Genomic DNA, 9,450 nt, shown 5'->3' with positions numbered 1-9,450 from the left:
CTTTATTTATTAGAAATAGTTATTCTAGTGGGTATTATTATTAAGTCACAATTTAAGATTTTATAAAGCCTTTGATCCTTTGAAAAAACAATTTTATGTAATAAGCCATACCTTACAACTGAATTTCTAATTTTTATCCTATAAGGATTTTTTCTAATTCTTTTACAACTTTTGTTTTAGAGTATCGATGTTGTCAAATCCCACTGAAACTTTATTAAATTTGACACATATCACAGGTTTTCTTTTATTTACTTGTTTTCTTTTATTTAGCTCCATAAAACATATATATTTTCCTGAAAAAAATGGTGAAGTTTTCTGTGATCTATTTCTTTCTCTCCCTCCTTTTCCTATTCTCCTCCTCCAATAAATACGATTTTTTAGGATTTCTCAAAATTAACTCCAGGAGAGCCAATCTCATAAATTATCCTTTGCTCAAATACATTTAATACTAAAATACAAGGCTGCGAGTGATTTTTTTAAGTCAGATGTCGTTGTGTGAGGCGGGCCATAATCCAGCAAAGTTTCTCTCTTCCCTGGAGCATGTCCTGTGTGAATCGAGAAATAACCTTCGAGCAGGGATGTAAGGATTGCAGTTCCTTACACATGGTGTAAGGATGGTGACACATCACTAGGGCATACTTTGGTTACTGTTACCTAAATTGTGGGACTTCTGTGGGAATTCATATGTTTTCAAGTGCAGATGAACAGAAAGACGTGATGCCAAAGAAAGCTGAATCACCAATAGTCAGAAAGTCCCTTTTCACTTATTGGCATCTCATCAGATGCCCAGTCTGGGTTCCGTGCTAATCTTCAAGGCTTCCCTAAGAATTGCTTATCTCCTTTTTTAATAAAGAAAAACCAAGTCTTAGGTATATAAGAATATCTAGCTTGTTGTTAATTAACATTATTTTATTTTTGTTGCAGTTTTAAAATTTTCTTAAATGTGGTAAAATATACATAGCAAAATTTACTGTTTTTACCGTTTTCTCTCTCTCTTTTTTTTTTTCATTTCAGAATATTAAGGGGGTATTAATGTTCTGATTACATCGATTGCTTTTGTACTGCTTGAGTCAAAGTTATAAATGTGCCCATCACCCAGATAGTGTACATTGTGCCCGTTAGATATGACTTTACCCATCCCCTCCTCCCATCTCCCACCTGCATGATTTCTGTTGAATTTTACTTCTATCTGTGCACATGAATGCTGATTGGTTAGTTCCTATTTAATAATGAGTACATGTGGTGTTTGTTTTTCTGTTCTTACAATAAGAGGATGGTCTTCAGTTCCATCTGGATTGTTGCAAAAGGTATTAATTCAATTATAGCTGAGTAGTATTCCATGGTGTATGTATACCACATTTTATTAATCCACTCATGAATTGATGGGCACTTGGGTTGTTTCCACATCTTTGCAATTGTGAATTGTGCTATAGTAAATATTATAGTGCAAGTGTCTTTTTGATAAAATGACTTTTTTTCCTTTGGGTAAATACCCAGTAATGGGATTGCTGGATCAAATGGTGGGTCTGCTTTGTATTCTTTGAGGAAGCTCCATACTATTTTCCATTGAGGTTGCACTAGTTTGTAGTCCCACTAACAGTGTGTAAGTGTTCCTTTCTGTCCACATCCATGCCAGCATGTATCGTTTTGGGATTTTTTGATAAAAGCCATTCTCACTGGGGTTAGGCGATATCTCATTGTGGTTTTAATTTGCATTTCTCTGATGATTAGTGATGTTGAGCATTTTTTCATACATTTATATAGGCAATTAGTCTGCCTTCTTTTGAAAAGCTTCTGTTGATGTCTTTTGCCCACTTTTTTATGGGATTGTTTGATTTTTTTTCTTGCTGATTTGCTTGAGTTCTTGTGGATTCTGGTTATTAGCCCTTTTTCAGGTGTATAGCATGCAAATATTTTCTCCCATTCTGTAGGTTGTGTATTTGCTCTGTTGATTGTTTCCTGGGCTGTGCAGAAGCTTTTTAATTTAATCAAGTTCCATTTATTATTTTTATTTTACTGCGATTGCCCTCGCAATCTTCTTCATAAATTCTTTGCCTAGGCTGATATCCAGAAGAGTTTTTCCAAAATTTTCTGATAGAATTCTTATGGTTTCATGTCTCAGGTTTAAGTCCTTTGTCTACGTCGAATTAATTTTTGTGAGAGGTGAGAGGTGCAGATCCTGTTTCAGTCTTCTTCATGGGGCTATCCAATTTTCCCAGCATCATTTATTGAATGGGGATTCTTTTCCCTAATTTATATTGCTATCTACTTTGTCAAAGATGAGTTGGTAATATGTGGATGGTTTTATATCTGGGTTCTCTGTTCTAGAGACCTTGGTCTCTGTCTCTACTTTTATGCCAGTACCATGTTGTTTTGGTTACGATAGCCTTATAGTGTAGTTTAAAGTCTGGTAAAGTGATGCCTACAGATTTGTTCCTTTTGCTCAAGGTTGCTTTGGCTATTTGGGCTCTTTTCTGGTTCCATTTTTAACCATTTTTAAGTGTAAAATTCAGAGATATTAAGTACATTTACATTGTTGTGCAACCATTACCACCATCCAGCTCCAGAACTTGTTTTATCTTGTAAAAATGAAAGTCTGTACTCATTAAATAATAAACCCCCATTTCCCTCTCCTCCCTGCCGCTGGCAACCACCATTCTACTTTCTGTCTCTATGAATTTGACAACTCTAGGTGTTTCCTATAAGTGTAATCATGCAGTATTTGTTCCTTTTCGACTGACTTATTTGGTATAATGCCAAGGTTCATCCATGTTGTGGCATGTGTTAGAATTCCCATCATTTTAAAGGCTGAATAATATTTCATTCATGTGTACATACTACATTTTGTTTATGTATTCATCTGTTGATGGACATCTGGCTTACTTCTACCTTTTGGCTGTTGTGAATAATGCTGCTATGAACATACATTTACAAATATATGTTTGGGTTCCTGCTTTTAGTTCTTTTGGTATACAGAAGTGTAATGCTGGATCATAGGACAGTTCTATTTTTAATTTTTTAAGGAGCTGTCATACTGTTTTCCATAAAAGCTATACCATTTTACATTCTCACCAGTAGTGCACAAGGGTTCCAATTTATCTACATTCTTGCCGATACTTCTTATTTTTTTGTTTGTTTTTATGGTAACCATCCTAATGGGTGTGAAGTGGCATCGCATTGTGGTTGTTGCAGTTATTTTTTTTTTATTTCAGCATATTATGGGGGTACAGATGTTTAGGTTACATATGTTTCCCTTGCCCCCCGCCCAAGTCCGAGTTTCAAACATGTCCATCCTTCGAGTGGTGTGCATTGCACTCTTTGTGTATGCATATACCCGTCCCCTGTTGCAGTTATTTTTAAGGTTGGCTTTTAGTTGGAGTGGTTATAGCTTTCTATTTATAAGTGGTATAAAGTTTTCTTTTAAAAAATTTTATATAAAATACGTGAATCAGTATAAAAAAAAATATTCTCCTAAAGTCAGGAGTAGACTTTTTCTGTAAAAATTATTGCCAAGACACTTTATAGACACTGAAACTTGAATTTCATACAATTTTCACTTGTCACAGAATATTCTTTTGATTTTTCTACCTCTTAAAACTGTCAAAACCCCTCTTAGCTCATGGACAGTACAGAAACAGGCAGCGGGCATACTTTGCACACCTATTATGGGGGTGGTTCTCAGGTATGACAGAAGCCGTTAAGGTAATCTGAGCTTGACCGAGTTTGGGAAGTGGAGGATCAAGGCATTTAGGAGAATACAGTACGTTAAGGCCAATTTTCTAGCAAGAACGGGAGGGGCCGATGTAATAGCTTCTCTAGGCTAGGGTTGGCCAGAGGAGAGCAGGAAAGAGCTGGACAACAGTGGAACAGATAATTGCAGCAAAGTTTCTTGATTCATGGATGATTCTTCTTCTAGATTTTCTTTGTATGTTTGGATATTTCCCAAATTTTATACAATAGACTTCAATTTATAACAAGCAAAGATGCAGAAGTCTGTTGTGAACACAGTATTTGTGAGAAGACAGATTTATAGTTTTTGTACACCTTAGAAAAGTGTTAGGAGATCTGATTGTAATTCTGTTCTAGAGAGTTCAGTAGCCAATGAAGAGACACAGTTAACCTTTTTGAAACTCAACCTTTGGTTCTGCAGGGGGAGAAGTGATAATTACCTTAGAATCACTGGGGGAAGAGCCTTGCCTCCACTGATCTTTCAGCATATTTCCCCAGCTCTGTCCTGAAATTAGCTATTTTCAGTCTGAATTCAGCTGCTGTACCCGTCTTGGGCGTACGTGTGTATGTGTGTGTTTTCTTGAAGGTTGTGCAGAACAGCCTCTGGTAGGTATGTCTCTTCCTGCTCTTCACATAGGAATGGGAAACTAGAGGATGGAAAGTACTTTGATCTTCTAGAGGAAGCACTTTGATGTTCTTCTGCCCCGCTGTCAAACCGTACTGAGGCTACCACGCTTACCAGTTAGGGGAAAGCCAAAGATACCAGGTCAGAAAACCAGCATATCCCTGAAAATTTGTTCTCTACGGTTGTCTCATGGGTGAAGTCCTCTTCATGTAATGTTTATCTCAGGGGTAGTAGAACCTACGGTATAAGCAAAATAGGCAACTAACAAAATTCATTAGTTAGCAGATTATAAGGTGAAGGTGTGATAATTAGTCAATAGCAGCACAAGAAATGGCTTGAGGAAGACACTCTCTAAGTTGTCTTATATGGAAAGAGTGTTATAGTACTGACAGCAAAGAAGCAGATATAGCTGTTTTCAACTTATGAATCCAGAACAGTCCTGGAAATATGATGTTTGCTTAAATGGGGATTATAAAAACATTTAAACTGCTTAGCTGCTTTCCCAGAAATGTAGATAGCACCCTTTAGAAAGCATTCTTCCATTTCGTTTAGCAGTGTTAACTGAGTAACTACTATGTGCCCCACACCGTGCAACAGGCTGAAAGTACATCATTGAACAGGTGAGACGATGTCCCAGCCACACAGAGCTTATAGTCTGGTAGAAAAGACAGTTAATAAGTAAAAAGGTAAATATCTAACACAAATTTAGGTAATGAGAAGTTTTAGGAGAGCAATAAAATAAGACAAGGGAGACAGGCCAAGTCAGGATCAGCAGTTCTCTGCTATTCTCCATCAGGGGTCTCTGAGCAGGTGACATTTGAACATAGACATGAATCTGTGCTTTTAGGTCTATGGGAAAAGTGTTACTGGCAGAGGGAAAAGCAAATTTAAAAGATCTATAGTGGGAACAGGCTCCATGATTTTGGAAACAATGAGGAGACTCATGTTCCTGGAGTAAAGTGGGGAAAAAGGATAATGATAGTGTATGGCCTTATAGGCCTAGGAACAAAATTTGGACTGTACCGTAAAAATTATGGGTAGTCACTGGAGCAATTTGAACCGTAGTGTGGTGTGATATGATTGATACTTTGAAAAAAAATCCTTCTGGCCTCTGTGTTAAGACCGGATTGTAAGAGAGAAAACAGAAGGGCCAGCCCATACCTCGCTGGTGCTGGTGAACGACGTCGCAGCTGTGGTCATGGAGGGTGTGACAAGAGGGTGGATGACGCTTGTATTTTGGAGGTAGAATCTGTGGAAGGCAGTGTGTGCGGTACACCAGATGTGGTGGGAGAATAAAATAAGAAAAGCAAAGATCCCAAGTGCCAGTGAGAGGGTTTTGGCGGAGCTCTTGGCTGAATGATGTTGTCATTTTCTGGTGTGGGAAAGACTGAACAGGGAGTGGGCCGGGCAGGGAGTGGGGGGCTGAGGACAAGAGTTCTGTTCTGGAGCTATTAGTTTGAGATGTCTGTTAGACTTCCACGTGGAAACATCTATGAACTCCGATCTAGGGAGCGTGGACAGAGAGAGAGATATAAATTTGGTAGCATGTAGATTAAATTTTTGTGTAGATAATATTTAAATCATAATCCTGGATAAAGATCGATAGGAAGTTGTTGTAGACAGAGAGGAGAAGAGATTGAAGCCAGAGCCCTGATACAGCCCAAGATTTTGAGAGGAAGAAAAGTCAGCAAGAAAGAGTGAAAAAGAATGGACAGGATCGAAGGGAAAGTGGAGGAGTGTGGCGTCTGGAAGACAAAGGATGAAGAGAGCACCAACAGTGAAGATTTCTGTAGACCTGGGTCAGAGCAACAGGCTTTTGTTACTTTCCTCTTTTTCACATTTTATCCTGGTTTAGTAGGCTGTTTCCACCTAATACCTTTGTGTAGAAGTAAGGATCCCAGTTTCAAATCTGACTTATGCCCAAGTGTCTGTACCTCTGCTGAATGGTAGAGAAATCTGTGTGATAAAAATGTGTACCTGTCATATTACCTAGCACAGATTAGGTGTTCAGTAAATATCTGTTGAATAAAAATGTGCTTTAAATATCTGAGCTTCTGCGGTGCCTTACCAGCATTCTGTGTCACAGGCTGACCAGTGTCAAATGGGGCTTCCCCTCCTGCCCAGGCTGTGGTGGGCAGCGGAGAACCAGCTCCTGTGTCCATCCGTGGTGTGTCTTTTTCTCCCCTGCCTCTCGCTTCACTTCCATACTAGGTGGAAGCATTTTTTTACATCCTAGGTGGTCAGCATTCCTTCCACGGTGGAAATTTAGGCATTTTCAAGTTTCTTTCCAACTCCAGTTGAAATAGGAATTAGTTTCCATTCTGTTTTGTTACCGAAAAAGTTATTTTATTAAATACCTTTCACCATAATTCATTTGAAAGAAGGAAATTCACCTCTTTTATTTTTGCTTCTACTTCTATCTGTATTTCCTGCTTCTTTTCTTTTTAGTGTAAGCTTTGAGTGCTACAGCACGAGTCTTGTGTTTTGTACAATGTTCTGTAGTGAAAAAGAGGAAGGCAGGTAAGAGTGTAGACTAGCTGCAGTGCAGCCACTGTGTACTTTGTCTTATACATCATTTTATTTAATCCTGGAACTTCTGTGGGGTGGGAACACGGCGCTCTCTTTTGCAGGCGGGGAAGCTGAGAATCAGAGACGATGTGGTTAGGAGGGAACGGCACTTCTCATTGTCCATTCGCCATGCATGCTGCCTTGCAAAGCAGTGGAAAAGGTGCAGTCAGATTCCGACATGGTGCAGGATTCTGTTGAGTTCCTGCAGTATAGGGAATGCTACAGTGGGCGATGGGGATTCAGAGGCAACTGGTCCTTGTCCCGGGAGAGCCCACGCCCACACGACAGATAGGAATATGAGCAAATGACTGTATCAATCGGTCTCAATCTTTTTGTTCATGGAATCGGTTTACATTTTTTAAAGTTATTGAGGGACTCAAAGATCTTTCATTTGTATGGATTCTATTGATATTTACAATATGAGATATTAAAACTGAGATTTTTTAAGATATTTATTTGTTCATTTAAAGATAGCAATAAACTCCTGTTACATGTTAACATAAATATTTTTATGAAAAATAACCATATTTTCCAAACCTCTAAAAAATTCAGTGAGAAGGGAGGCACTGTTTGTCTGACCTAGACAGGTTAGATCTGGTTTAACCTGGTAGGGGACCAGCCGTTTCCCAGAGGAGCCCAGGATTATTCAGCCCTGTTCTCCTACCTGGGATTTGGAAACTCCGTTTTGGAAAACGCGGAGAAAAGCCCTTCTCTCCCATAGGCAAGGATGGATCCTGAGAGTCACGGTGGCGGACTGCTTTTCCCCATTCACGCCTTTTTAAACTAGCGCAGTGATGAGAGAACACATCTGGGAAAGTGAGTTTCATTTAAATTTCCTACACCTTGACACCATTTAAAGAAAATTTCTCACATTTTAATTAATCACATTAGACGAGAGTTGCCCTTTTGCAGTATAGCTTTTTAACAATTGAAATCTGCAAATCCTGACAGTTGTTTCTGCAGAATTACACACTGCTTAGAACGAGTTCTCTGAAGGGTTTTGTTTTCTTTTACCTTCCTGTGCACTTGCATCTTTCTCGTTCTCCTCATGTCTTTGTTCCCTTTCCTTTATGCTGTATATTTACTCGTCTAATTTACTGCCCACCCCTCATTCCAAGGCCATCAGTTGGAACTGAGCTGGGGACAGGCGAAGAAGCAGGAAGGTGCAGCCCGCAGGGAGACTTGCCGGTGCTGCGGCACACGGAATCCTGCCTCCGCCTGAAGCATAAACGTCAGGCTAAGTGTAAGGCCACTGTGCAGTGATGCTTTAGGATGAAGCTATCTTTTGTTTTTGTGCATTTTAGTCTTGCTGCCATCGGCAGAACAGACATCACTCTGTGCATTCCGGACGATGGTCGGTAAACCAGTTTAATATTCCTGGGAAGGAAGTGGCAGCACTGTTGCATTTTTAGATATCAGTATGCTTATTGAGCTTCCCAGTTTTGATATGTGCCGCACTCAAGTGCACATAAATGTGTTTTTCCCCCTCACTTTCCTCTAATTTGAAATAATCAGTGTCCTTCAGCTCTGTTTTGGGGAAACAAGTTTTAGAAGATAATCCTCTTCATTGGTGAGGACAGAGTGTTTCACCAGGGTGGGTGGGTTGGGAGATAAGCTCTCAGCATCTTCTCTTAGAGAAGACACGGTTCTTGAATTTGGCTGTCCTGATGATGGATGGTGGGACACTTGCATTTCAAGGATTCCAGCGAGCGCTCTTTGCGGCCTGAGTCACAGTGCAGGGCAGTGCAGCGGGGAGCGGCTCAGGTTCGGTTCCGGCTTGCTGGCTCCCTCTGGGCCCACCAAACCCCAAATCCTGGTCTCCCAGGCCACAGGTATAAAGGAACGGAGAGAATGTGTGCTGTGTGTTTGTCATTATTTTGAAACAGTTTAGACTGTGGGTTAATTTCATATGAAAGAACTTACTGCGTTGACACAGTTTTTTCCCTCTTTTCTTGTATGACCTGCGCATAGTCTGTAAACATTGGTTACTTCTCTTGGCATTTTACAGCTCAAGTTGATGGTATTTTCCTCCCATTTGTCACTTTTTTTTCTGGCTTCCTTTTCTTCTCTGACTTTCTTGCTTTTCCCCTTTATTGCCATATCCTCTTTACTTTTCCATATCACATTTTCCCCTCCTGCTCCCTCTCCCTGCTACCTAAAGTCAGCCTCCTTTTTCCTTCATTTGCCCATATTTATTCACTTCCTTACCTATAAAACGATAGATTATAGAGTTAGTAGAAATAAAATAAAGGATTGAACAGTTATATTCTGACTATATGAGCATGAAAGCCAGCCAAACCTTGTGATTCTGATTTAAAACGAAAGCAAAAACCTTTTACCGAATGCTTTCTCAACAATTACTGAATTGTGTAGGCTTTTGTCTCGATGTACACTTAAGTATATTAACTTAAATTTATGATGTGAAGTGTAACTTGTGTCTTAGAGATGTAATTTCATGGAAGATCTTTATCGGAAGCATCACTACACTACTATACTGTACTTGGAGATTTCCTGTGTAATGAGCTTCT

At 39.4% G+C, this 9,450-nt stretch overlaps 1 protein-coding gene across 1 annotated transcript in view; it reads left to right on the top strand.

Moving 5' to 3' along the window:
- FBN2 (fibrillin 2) overlaps positions 1 to 9,450 on the top strand; it is a 288,365-nt gene that overhangs the window by 9,295 nt on the left and 269,620 nt on the right. The gene's annotated exons all lie outside the window — the stretch shown is intronic.

This window comes from Propithecus coquereli, unplaced genomic scaffold (genome assembly GCF_000956105.1).
Source record: "Propithecus coquereli isolate 6110/MARCELLA unplaced genomic scaffold, Pcoq_1.0 Scaffold224, whole genome shotgun sequence".
Classification (NCBI taxonomy): Eukaryota; Metazoa; Chordata; class Mammalia; order Primates; family Indriidae; genus Propithecus; species Propithecus coquereli.
This window is presented reverse-complemented; position numbering and strand designations above follow the sequence as displayed.